Here is a 12,876-nt window from a genome sequence, read left to right as displayed (position 1 = left end):
AATAACAATGATCATGAAGAGAGAGGTCCCACCCCCAACAGGAAAGTGAACACAAGATATGAACAGTAATGAACCAAAGAAAAAATACAAATGGCTAGACAAGGCACAAACTCAACCTCGCTAGTTACTGGGCAAATGCAAGTTAAAAATGAAATTGCTCTTTTCCTGTCGAATCACAGAACTTTTTTTTTTTTTTTAAATTTTTTTTTCAACGTTTTTATTTATTTTTGGGACAGAGAGAGACAGAGCATGAACGGGGGAGGGGCAGAGAGAGAGGGAGACACAGAATTGGAAACAGGCTCCAGGCTCCGAGCCATCAGCCCAGAGCCTGACGCGGGGCTCGAACTCACGGAGCGCGAGATCGTGACCTGGCTGAAATCGGACGCTTAACCGACTGCGCCACCCAGGCGCCCCTACAGAACTTTTAAAATGTCTGATGTGGGTGCCTGGGTGGCTCAGTCAGTTAAGCATTCGACTTCAGCTCAGGTCATGAACTCACGGTTCGTGGGTTCAAGGCCCGTGTCGGGCTCTGTGCTGACAGCTCAGACCTTGGAGCCTGCTTCAGATTTTGTGTCTCCCCCTTTCTCTCTGCCCCTCCCCTGCTCACACTCTGTCTCTCTTTCTCTCAAAAATAAACATTACAGGGGCGCCTGGGTGGCGCAGTCGGTTAAGCGTCCGACTTCAACCAGGTCACGATCTCACGGTCCGTGAGTTCGAGCCCCGCATCGGGCTCTGGGCTGATGGCTCGGAGCCTGGAGCCTGTTTCCGATTCTGTGTCTCCCTCTCTCTCTGCCCCTCCCCCGTTCATGCTCTGTCTCTCTCTGTCCCCAAAATAAATAAACGTTCAAAAAAAAAATTTAAAAATAAACATTACAATTTTTTTTTTTAATTTATAGTTGGGGCACTGGGTGGCTTAGTTGGTTGAGTGTCCAACTTCAGCTCAGCTCATGATCTCAGGGTTCGTGAGTTCGAGCCCCACATTGGGCTCGTTGCTGTCAGTGCAGAGCCTGCTTCAGATCCTCTGTCCTCCTCTCTCCCTGCCCCTCCTCTGTTCTCTCTCAAAAAATAAATAAGCATAAAAATAAATAAATGAACAAATAAATGTCTGATGTGGCCAGAGTTTTGAGAAAGCAGGACTGCCCTAGGCTACTAGGTGGTAGGGCACAAACAGCACGCACTTTATGGAAGGGAATTTGCGCGTATTTCCCAAAATCCTACCTAGCAATTCCGTATCTAGAATTTGATCCTAGGGAAATCAGCATGCCAGAACATGAGTATTTCACAAGATGTTTGCTGCAGCCTCACCTATATAACTGTGAAAGTGTAGAAATAATCCTAAAAGTCTACAGGACCTCTACTGGACATTTGTATCTTACAATGCCACGCATCATACACAGAACTTCCTTATATATTTTTAAAGTTTTTCTTAAAAAATTTTTTTTAATGTTTATTCATTTTTGAGAGACAGAGATAGACAGCGCAAGTGGGGTGGGGCAGAGAGAGATGGAGACACGGAATCTGAAGCAGGCTCCAGGCTCTGAGCTGTTAGCACAAGGCCCGACACAGGGCTTGAACTCAGAGAGTATGAGATCATGACCTGAGCTGAAGTCAGACGCTCAACTGACTGAGCCACCCAGGTGCCCCTAAAATTTTTCTTTTTTAAATGTTTATCTATTTTAGAGAGAGAGAGAGAGAGAGAGAGAGAGAGAGAGCGCGCGCACACACGCAGGGACACACGAGTTGGGGAGGGGCACAGAGGATCTGAAGAGGACTCTGTGCTGACCAAAGACCTTCCTTATATTTTTACTTTTTTGTTTTAATGTTTATTTATATTTGAGAGAGACAGAGAGAGAACGCGAACAGGGGAGGGGCACAGAGAGAGGGAGAGAGAGAATCACAGGCAGGCTCTGTACCATCAGTGCAGAGCTTGATGTGGGCATCAAATCCATGAACCGTGAGATCGTGACCTGAACCGAAACCCAGAGTTGAACGCTTAACTGACTGAGCCACCCAGGCGGCCTCTAGTCTCCCCATAATTTAAGAGAAAATCATTTGCGTCAGCTGTCTCTTACCACAATTGCATGTGACACCAAATTCTCAAAATTCTATACACTGGATTGTCTAATTATTGTCACTCAGCTGAACCATATTTGGAAATGGGTTATTTACCCAATAGGCTTTAGATATATTAATTGTACATAAAAGCTTACCTTATATACTTTATTACTCTATAAAATGTCTAATATGTGAGTGTGCCTATGTTGTACACATATATACGTATACGTGCATGCACGTGGATATAAATGTTAAAACACCTTCCTAGAGTTTCTAATTATTCCATCTTTAATGGCCTCTGAGTATGTTTAAAGGCCCACTGGCTAGACTTTGCAAGAGTCATTAAATAACAAATGTTATGCAAGTTATGCCCCAAAGCACTTCATCTGTTAGCAGCTGACTTTATGAGGCATTAGCACAGGACACCGGACAGGTTTGACTGTCAAGGGCACTGCTATTCCATCAACAAAGCCTGCAGGCAGGAACACCATTGGCAGACAGGAGCTCGTTTTATTTTAAATGGATCTCAAAGACATTAGTGTGTGTGTGTGTGTGTGTGTGTGTGTGTGTGTGTGTGTGTGTGTGTGTGTGTGTGACTTATATGTATAGGTCTTCTTTTCCATGAATGTTGATGGCACTAAGACAATACAACCTGGGGGCTGGGTGTGTGACCTCAAGGGGGATTGCAGTGCCTGGCTTCTGTCCCTGCGAATGAAAAACTAGTATGGTCTCAAGGGACCTCAGAAATCAGTGATTCCAAACGCTTTATCCTTCCTTCCTTCTTCTTTTTTTTTTTAATAAGTATTTTAAAGCTTTCTCAGTCTTTGTTTTTTCAATGTTTACATATTGAATTATGTCAGACAGAGTACAAGCGGGGGAGGGGCAGAGAGCGAGGGAGCCACAGAATCTGAAGCAGGCTCCAGGCCCCGAGCTGTCGGCACAGAGCCCGATGCGGGACTCAAACCCACGAACCGTGAGATCATGACCTGAGCCAAAGTCGGACGCTTAACCGACTGAGCTACTCACGCGCCCCTTATTATAGTTAACTTAAAAAAAAAAATCTCCTAAGTCCACATGAAATTTAACTGGATAGATGGCACAAAATAAGAATATACTTTTTTCCTAATCTATTTTTTTCAACAGCATATGTGACATGATTTTTTCTTTTTTTTTTTTTTTTAATTTTTTTTAACGTTTTATTTATTTTTGAGACAGGGAGAGACAGAGCATGAACAGGGGAGGGTCAGAGAGAGGGCGACACAGAATCCGAAACAGGCTCCAGGCTCCGAGCTGTCAGCACAGAGCCCGACGCGGGGCTCAAACTCACGGACCGCGAGATCATGACCTGAGCCGAAGTCGGCCACTTAACCAACTGAGCCACCCAGGCGCCCCGTGACATGATTTTTTCTCTTCTGTTGTTTTTCATGTGTTATTAAATCTTCAATTAAAAAATAAGCTCATTTTTGGGCTACTGATTCTCCTCTTGTATTAATTAACTTTTGTCTGTTCTTGAACCACTGCTGCACTACTTGAATTCTTGTTGCTTTATAATACATTTAAGTTCCTGTGAGGACTAGTCTTCTCCCTTATTACACTTTAAAAAACAATTTTGTGTTAAAGATTTTATTTATTTTTAATGTTTATTTATTTTTGAGAGAGACAGAGTGTGAGGAAGGGGAGGGGTGGAGAGAGAGGGAGACACAGAATCCGAAGCAGCTCCAGGCCCTGAGCTGTCAGCACAGAGCCCGACGCGGGGCTCGAACTCACGAACTGTGATCATGACCTGAGGCGAAGTCAGATGCTTAACTGACTGAGCCACCCAGGCGCCCCAAACTCCTTATCGTATGGACAAAGAAACGGAGGGTCAGAAAGGCAGCCTGCAAGTTATACCTGCGCAGCTCAGGAGACACGTCCCCAGTCTCTCAGCCTAGTTAGGGATTCTTTGTACCACACGCCCCCTCGGGAGTCCACACTGAATTCCTTCCCACTGCACTATCAGCACCCTGGATTTGAGACACGAAAGGTCAGAAGAGACTAGCTTTGGCAACGAGCACCGCCATCTCCTCTCCTACTTCCTTGTAGGACCTTTCAACGTCAGAGGTGGCATGAATCCGCAGGAACCCAACAGATTAAAAACCAGCCACGCTGCACGCAAGGGCTGTGTGAATCCAGCACTTAAGCCCCAGTTTGCTTACTGTAAAGTGAACATGGTATGCAATGTGCTCAGGCCCAAGATATGTGTGTGTGTGTGTGTGTGTGTGTGTGTGTGTGTGTATGAAAATGCTTGTGAACTTTAAGAATTAACACAAGAGATTCTGCAAATGTTTTTTTAAAGGCAAAAAACTAAGTAACTGTAGGATCTCGTCAGACCTCCAGCTCTGTCTAGAAGCTGCCCAGAAAGGACCTAATTATCTAAGGAAAAGCCAGCTGGAAAACCCAAGTGTCCACTAACCAGGGAAAGACGGGTTGATCCGGTGGACACAAAATAGCAGCCCTGGTTTCTACCACCTTGACCTTCTTTAATTTTAATGCACATAAGAGGCAAAGAATTAAAGGCCGTGAAAGTAAAGCAAACACATTCTAAAAACCACATAACATATCAGCTTCCCAGCACACCTCTGAAATTCAAAGGTGGATTTGGGGGAAGCGGCCAGTCCATGTTAAACAGGGGGCAGTTAGCACATGCTTCCCAGGGCCATGTCACTCCAGCTGGGCAAGAGATGCCTCATACAACCTGTATGGTTAACACCAACACGTATGGTCGTTTCTAATACTTTCTAAAAAAGCGCTTCTGTGTGTGTTCTGTTCGTGCATCTATGAGGATACCCTGCAAATTTTTTAAGGGGTGTGTGTCAGCTTGAGTGTGTATGTATGTGAGAGAGAAAGAGAGACCATGTTTCTTCCACCATGCATGACAAAAAGCAAATGTGGAGATGTACCTCCTACTACTGTCCGTGGAATACTTTTCTGCAACATAATAATGAAAAATATTTATAGACTACCCCTCAAAGATTCTGCTTCGCAAGGGAAATATGCCAGCCCTTCATCTGACCTGCACCCAATTTTCAGATATTTTACGTGACATGTTTCATTCATTCATTCTGTAAGACTTCAGTGTGTAAGGCGGCAGGCCATTTTATAGGTTTCTGAAAACCTTTCTTCAAACTCCTTTTCCTTTTTACTTCTCAATAGCATGGCCACTACAGATGCATTTTAAAAGAACGCCTGCCCATGGGAGTCAGTAAATGCAGACTCAAACGGTGTATGCATGTGTGAGCATACGCACACACACGTATATGCAGCAATTTCTCTGAAAATGCCATCCTCCCTCCAGACACAAAAGCATCTGCTAATAGCGAAGGCATTTCACAAATCTTTCTTTTACAATATAGAAGGTAAAGACTCAGAGCACATGTACAGTAAAACCTGTGAAGAAACGGCATGCCTCTGAGCTGTCACAATCACGGTGGGGAGCAAAACCTAAGACCTGCACAATACTCAGAACCACACTGATTCCATTTTCTACATTTAGGCGTTTTTCACTGCAATTAGCAGTCTACGTGTGAATCTAGCCACAGAGCATTGTTCCATGACTAAACGTGCACACCTGATTTTGCTGCCCACCCCCCCCCCCCCCATTTCCATGTGGCCGACTCACCATTTCCTTTCAATATCCGCAGTCAGTGCCTCGGTCATGAAAATGCTAATTTCCTACTGGCACAGAAAAAGCAAAAGCGAGACGCTGTTCACACCGTGCCGGCCTTCCGCCGATCTCACGCAGAGCGATGCTCCCACATCCCAGGCTACCGGTCCCACCGGCACCATGGCTCGCAGCCCAGAATGCGGTACGGAAAGCCACTGCCTTCTCATTTCAGAGCACGTTTAGCCAACTGCCAAACCGAAAGCTGCGAAGTCTGCATGGATCCAGAAGCACAGAAGCGGCACAGGCGCGTGTCTGCACACGTACGTGCGTGCGTGCGTGCAGAGCTGGAATCTGCACCCCAACCTGCATCATTTTTCATTTCCAGGCAGCACAATAAACAAGGAAAACATTTACAGACCTCCCCGGATCTCACCCACTGTGCTGCCTGAGCTGACAACCTGCTCGTAAAGACAGGAGAACAAAAGAGACACTCGTAACTACACATGGAAGCAGCAGAGGCATGAGGCGACGGGTCCCATCCCGGGCGAGCTGCCTAAGAACAAATCCGGGAGTCTCTTACCGGCTCCCCGCTGGCTGCTTGCGCGTGGTGGAGCAGCGGGAACACGGCGGGGTGCTCCCTCCAGGGACGGGGCAGCCGCACCCTGCCGCAGCCCCTGGGTCTAGCTGCCTCCGGCACAGAGGAGCCTCAAAGCCATGCTCACAGCAGCTGGCCTGTCTGTGCCTGCTGCCTCGTGATGGACAAGTTCACGCAGGCTCTGTCAACTCTAACCTCCCCGACTCAAGGCTCCCTTGTATTTCATGTTACTTCATCAACAACTCCTGACCTCAGGGGGAACATTCCCAAGGCTTCTATGCTTAGAACCCCCACCCCCAAAGACTTGCCCTTTTAAAGCTACCAAAAGGCTCGGGTGTCTTCCTCCTTACCGTTTAAAAGGAGGAAACACAGGAAAGCCCAGTGAATGTATTTTATGCAGCTTTGTCTATTTAACTATGCTAATCACATATAGCATGTGCGATACACTGTTCGACCCTAAAACCGTAATAAAATCAGACAGAACAATGAAAGAAAAAACCCCACTGAAAAGCCTATTTTATATCTATCTGCATTCTCTTTATACTCTTGGGTTTATTACACACTCATTAGGAACATAATCTACCAAACAACTGATAAAGTATTTCCGGAAGTTTTACTGTGTGCAAAGCCTTCAGTGAAGAAGACAAAGAAGTCACAGGCTGACCGCGACTTGGCTGACCGTGACTTACCAGTTCATCAGTTCACAATGATCCATATTTAAAGTCCCTGCCCTCCACCTCCCTTCCTAAAGCAGCCCAAGACCTCAGTGCTGCCCCAGTACAGGAAGCATGCTCCCACCCACCACAGGCCCTAACAGCGCCCTCCCATCTGGACAGTCCCAGCCCTCCCGAGTCCTGTGCTTACCTAACTTCAAGATGGGTTTTCTCTTTTCAACCTGCTTCTATCAGCCTCTTCTAAATTCATGGCAGTTAGTTCTGAGTCTTGCTCATTTAACCGAGTCACACATACTACTCTGCAGTACCTTCCATGTTACTGCTATATTCGTAAGAGTGACTTTTTCCTTTTATCCACACCTACTTATCTTCAGCACTGTGCTGATGCATTAATGTTATATCCAGGAAGCATTTAAATAAGTCTCCGAGGAAGGCTGCTGTAGGCCAGGGACATGAAGTCATTAACTGAGGTGGCCTGATGCAATGAGAATGAGAATTTAAACCTGTGTCTTCAACCCCAAAGCTTACCTTCTTTCTAGACTTCTCATGTCCACTGATTATTTACCAAGTACATGGTCCTGTTTCTAAGACAAGGCAAAATTGGCCCCAGGCCACACCCTTAACACTCAGTGCACAGGGCACACCCACCCACGTAATACACGTCCAGTAAGATGGTGGCTGATTAGATATTTCACCCCACTCACTGTTCAAAAGGTACGTTCCTAATATTTACAAACTGAGTAACTCAAAATGCATTATACGAATACCATTTTGGGGGTGGCTGGGTGGCTCAGTCAGATAAGTGGCAGACTTTGGCTCAGGTCATGATCTCATGGTTTGTGACTTTGAGCCCCGCATCAGGCTCTCTGCTGACAGATTGGAGCCTGGAGCCTGCTTCAGATTCTGTGTCTCCCTCTCTCTCTGCTCCTCCCCCACTCATGCTCTCTCTTTCTCTCTCTCTCAAAAATAAACATTCAAACAAAAAGAAGAGCATTTTAGGGGGCGCTTGACTGGCTCAGTCAGGGGAACACTGTGACTCTTGACCTCAGGATTGTGAGTTTGAGCTCCATGTTGGGGTAGAGAGCACTTAAAAATAAAATCTTTTTTTTAATGTTTTATTTATTTTTGAGAGAGCGTGCATGAGCAGGGGAGGGGCAGAGAGAGAGGGGGAGAGAGGATCCGCAGCAGGCTCTGCGCTGATAGCAGTTGAGTCCCATGCGGGGCTCGAACTCAGGAACTGTGAGATCATGACCTGAGCCAAAGTCGGACACTCAACCGACTGAGCCACCTAGGCACCCCTCAAAAATAAAATCTTAAAAAAACAAGAATAAAATTTTACATAAACACTTCATTTTAGAATGGTTTTAGGGGTACCGGGGTGGCTCAGTCGGTTAAGCAGCCGACTTTGGCTCAGGTCATGATTTCACAGTTGGTGGGTTTGGGCCCCACATCGGGCTCTGTGCTGACAACTGGGAGCCTGGAGCCTGGTTCAGATTCTGTGTCTCCTGTCTCTACCTCTTCCTGGCTCACACTCTGTTTCTCTTTCTCAAAAATAAGCACACATTAAAAAAAATTTAGAATGGTTTTAGACTTACAGAAAAAATATGACAATAAAAGAGTTCCAATACACCCAACACCCAGTGTCCCCTACAATTAACAACTTACATTAATGTGCTACATTTGTTATAATTAATGAGCCAGTCTGAGGACATTAATATTAACTGCAGCCCACACTCGATTTAGATTGTTTTTTAGTTGTGGTTGTTGTTTTTAAATGTTTATTTACTTTCGAGAGAGAGAGGGAGAGTTCGTGCGTGAGCAGGGGAGGGAGAAGGGCAGAGAAAGAGAGAAAGAACGAGGGAGGGACAAAGGGAGAGGGAGGGAGAGGGAGAGAGAGGGAGAGAGAGGGAGAGAGAGGGAGGGAGAGAGAGAGAGAGAGAGAGAGAGAGAGAGAGGGAGAGAGAGAGAGAGAGAGAATCCCAACCAGGCTCCACACTGTCAGCACAGAGCCCAATGTGGGGCTCAAACCCAAGAACCATGAGATCATGACCTGAGTGGAAGCTGGATGCTTAACCGACTGAGCCACCCAGGCGCCCCCAAGTTTTTTTTTTACTTAATGTCCTTTTTCTGTTCCAGGACCCTACCCAGAGTACCACATTACATTTAGCTGTGTCTCCCCAGTTTCTCCTAAGGAGAATTCTCAGAATTCTCAGAATTTCTTCGTTCTTGATGCCCTTAACAATTTTGAGGAGTATCGCTCAGGCATTTTATAGAACATCTCCCAACAAGGATCCATCTGATGGTTTGGTCACGATTACGCTGCCGTTACAGGATTTGGGGTAAGATCATGAAGGTAAAGTGCCATTCTCATTACATGACACCGAGGGTCATGCTGTCAACACAACTTATCTCTGTGTATCACCTGGCAGGGGCTAGCATATGTCCTTCTCTCCCTCCACCTGTCCATCCTGTCCTCTCTACACAGCGCATATTTAAGGAGCCGGGAGTTGTGCGCCACCTCCTTGAGGGCAGACAAACTACACAGATTATCTGGAACTTTTCTGCACAGACTTGCCTTTTCTCCCCCCCCCCCCCATTTATTCCATCATTTGTGTATATCAGTATGGACGCAAGAATATTTATTTTATACGCTAGGTTAAAATCCAACATTATTTTCTTGTTTTAACTATTCCAGCTCTGGTCATAGGAAGCTCTTTAAGACGGCTCCTGTGTCCTTTTGACATGTGCCTACTGTCATTGGGCTTATTTAGTTCAGTGCTTTCTTACTTTTTTGGCACTATAAGACATTCCAGGCTCATTTTGTAGATTCCCTGGCCCAGCCCTAAACCCAGCCATTCTCCCAAGGAGCACCGGTTGCTTTGATTCCAGAAGGGTACTGGAGATCAAGATCTGGACGCTAGTTGTGCTTGTGGAATTTTTAAAGAACGCCCTCAATGAATTATTTCCAAAGAGAAAGCACTTTTATAATACTAAGGTTTATAATTTGGGTTTTCATATATCCAAGTCAACTATGTTTACTAGAGCAAGGCATAATTATTACGGTGTCTGGGACACTCACTGGGACACTCATTGCTTGTGCTATGTTAACGGTAGCAAGACTTTACGTTATCGATATTGGTGAAATGTCGATACTATCCAAAGCAATCTACACATTCAATGCAATCCCTATCAAAATACCACCAGCATTTTTCACAGAGCTAGGACAAAGAATTCTAAAATTTGTATGCAGCCAGAAAAGATCCTGAATAGCCAAAATAATGATGAAAAGGAAACCCAAAGCTGGAGGCATCACAATTCCAGACTTTAAGCTGTATTACAAAGCTGTAATCATCAAGACAGTATGGTACTGGCACAAAAACAGACATAGAGATCACAGTAACAGAATAGAGAATCCAGAAATGGACCCACAAACGTGTGGCCAACTAATCTTTGACAAAGCAGGAAAGAATATCCAATGGAATAAAGACAGTCTCTTCAGCAAGTGGTGCTGGTAACACTGGACAGTGACATGCAGAAGAATGAACCTGGACCACTTTCTTACAGCGTACACAAAAATAAACTCAAAATGGATGAAAGACCTAAATGTAAGACAAGAAACCACCAAAATCCTAGAGACAAAAACAGGCAGCAACCTCTTTGACCTCGGCTGCAGCAACTTTTTACTAGACATGGCTCCAGAAGCAAGGGAAAAAAACGCAAAAATGAACTACTGGGACCTCATCAAGATAAAAAGCTTTTGCACAGCGAAGGAAACAATCAACAAAACTAAAAGGCAACCAACGGAATGGGAGAAGATATTTACAAATAATATATCAGATAAAGGGTTAGCATCCACAATCTGGAAAGAACTTACCAAACTCAACACCCAAAAAACAAATAATCCGGTGAAGAAATGGGTAGACACTTTTCCAAAGAAGACATCCAGATGGCAAAGAGACATGTGAAAAGATGCTCAACATCATTCATCATCAGGAAAATACAAATCCAAACCACACTGAGATACCACCTCACACCCATCAGAATGACTAAAATTAATAACTCAAGAAACAACAGAAGTTGGCAAGGATGCAGAGAAAGGGGAACCCTTTTGCACTGCTGGTGGGAATGCAAACTGGTGCAGTCACTCTGGAAAACAGGAGGTTCCTCAAAAAATTAAAAACAGATCTACCCTAGGACCCTGTAATTGCACTACTAGGTATTTATCCAAAGGATACAGGAGTGCTGATTCATAGGGGCACATGTACCTCAATGTGTATAGCAACGCTTTCAACAATAGTCAAATTATGGAAAAAGTCCAAACGTCCATCAACTGATGAATGGATGAAGAAGATGTGGTTTATATATACACACACAATGGAGTATTACTCAACAATCAAGAAGAATGAAACCTTGCCATTTGCAACAACGTGGATGGAACTAGAGCGTCTTATTCTAAGCGAATTAAGTCAGAGAAAGACAAATATATGATTTCACTCATATGTGAAATTTAAGAAACACTGCAGATGAACGTAGGGGAAGAGAAGGAAAAATAAGGTAAAAACAGGGAGGGAGGCAAACCATACGAGACTCTTAAATACAGAGAACAAACTGAGAGTTGCTGGAGGGGAGGTGGGTGGGGGGACGGGCTAGATGGGTGATGGGCATTAAGGAGGGCACTTTTGGGATGAGCACTGGGTGTCGTATGTAAGAGATGAATCACTGGGTTCTACTCCTGAAACCATTACTACGCTACATGTTAACTAACTTAAATAAAAAAGGGGCGCCTGGATGGCTCAGTCGGTTAAGCACCCAACATTGGCTTAGGTCATGATCTCACGGTTCGTGAGTTCGAGCCCCATGTGGGGCTCTGTGCTGACAGCTCAGAGTCTGGAGCCTGCTTCAGATTCTGTGTCTCCCTCTGTCTCTGCCTCTTCCCTGCTCACGCTCTCTCTCTCTCAAAAATAAACAGACATTAAAAAAAATTTTTTTTAATTACAAAAAAAGACTTTATATTATAAATACTTGTAATAAATTACATACAAGTCCTGGTCTTTAACTGACCCAGAACATTTGCGCTCTTGAAGAATTCCACAAATAAAAAGGGAACAGAACAAGATAAGCACCTTAGCACTTACACTCCAGAAGAACTCTTCTCCCTCGCCTCTTGGGAAGTTTTGGTGAAGCCTTGAGCCCTTCCCGAGTTGGTCATTAGGGTCCGAGGACCCTACCCCCCACCATCACTGCGAGTCAGAACATCACAAAGGAGCCCGTGGTTCGAGCATCCCGCGCCGTCCTCTACCCCTACGCTGTGAAGGAGCCCCAGGACCTCTACTCAGTGGACCGTTCAAGCTCCAGAAGTTCAACCGCCTCCCAGGAGACAAGTAAAATGAAGATGACAAGAGAAATGGATCTCATGTGGCAAGAGAATCATAAAAGAAGGCTCTCTGGAATGTGTAAAGAGAGCTCCATTCATGACCTGCATTCCCAATCCTGAAAAGTACACTCACCGACAGCCATCCCTCGGCCAAACCCCAGGGCCGGCGAACATTTCCGCCATGTTCTTCTGGAGCACAGCCATACACTCCTGTATGTACCTGCCATTGCTGCCTCCATGCTACAAGACCTGAGCCATCACAACATGAATAGTCTGACCTCCGAAGCAAAGAAAAGTCACTGTCTGACCCTTTACAAACTTTGTCGACCTCAGAGCTACAGCTGCATTTCTCAGACTTGAGTCATGTCCAGATTCATTTCATTTTTAAATTATTTTTAATATTTTATTTTTGGGGTGCCAGGGTGGCTCAGTCAGTTAAGCATCCAACTTTGGCTCAGGTCATGATTTCACAGTTAGGGGGTTTGAGCTCCGGGTCAGGCTCTGTACTGACAGCTCAAAGCCTGGAGCCTGCTTC

At 45.1% G+C, this 12,876-nt stretch overlaps 2 protein-coding genes across 2 annotated transcripts in view; both read right to left on the bottom strand.

Moving 5' to 3' along the window:
* The window catches only part of LOC147570844 (protein Shroom2-like), a 35,915-nt gene extending 30,172 nt beyond the window's left edge, over positions 1 to 5,743 (bottom strand). The window contains exon 1 of the mRNA XM_086696746.1: positions 5,714 to 5,743. The gene's annotated coding sequence lies outside the window, so the exon portion shown is untranslated. The remainder of the gene's footprint in view (positions 1 to 5,713) is intronic.
* LOC147570843 (protein Shroom2-like) overlaps positions 1 to 12,876 on the bottom strand; it is a 44,398-nt gene that overhangs the window by 11,680 nt on the left and 19,842 nt on the right. The gene's annotated exons all lie outside the window — the stretch shown is intronic.

This window comes from Puma concolor, unplaced genomic scaffold (genome assembly GCF_028749965.1).
Source record: "Puma concolor isolate L17-30 unplaced genomic scaffold, mPumCon1.1.hap2 unalloc_scaffold_8, whole genome shotgun sequence".
Classification (NCBI taxonomy): Eukaryota; Metazoa; Chordata; class Mammalia; order Carnivora; family Felidae; genus Puma; species Puma concolor.
Note: the sequence above shows the minus strand (reverse complement) of the source record. Positions and strands in the feature narration are given on the sequence as shown.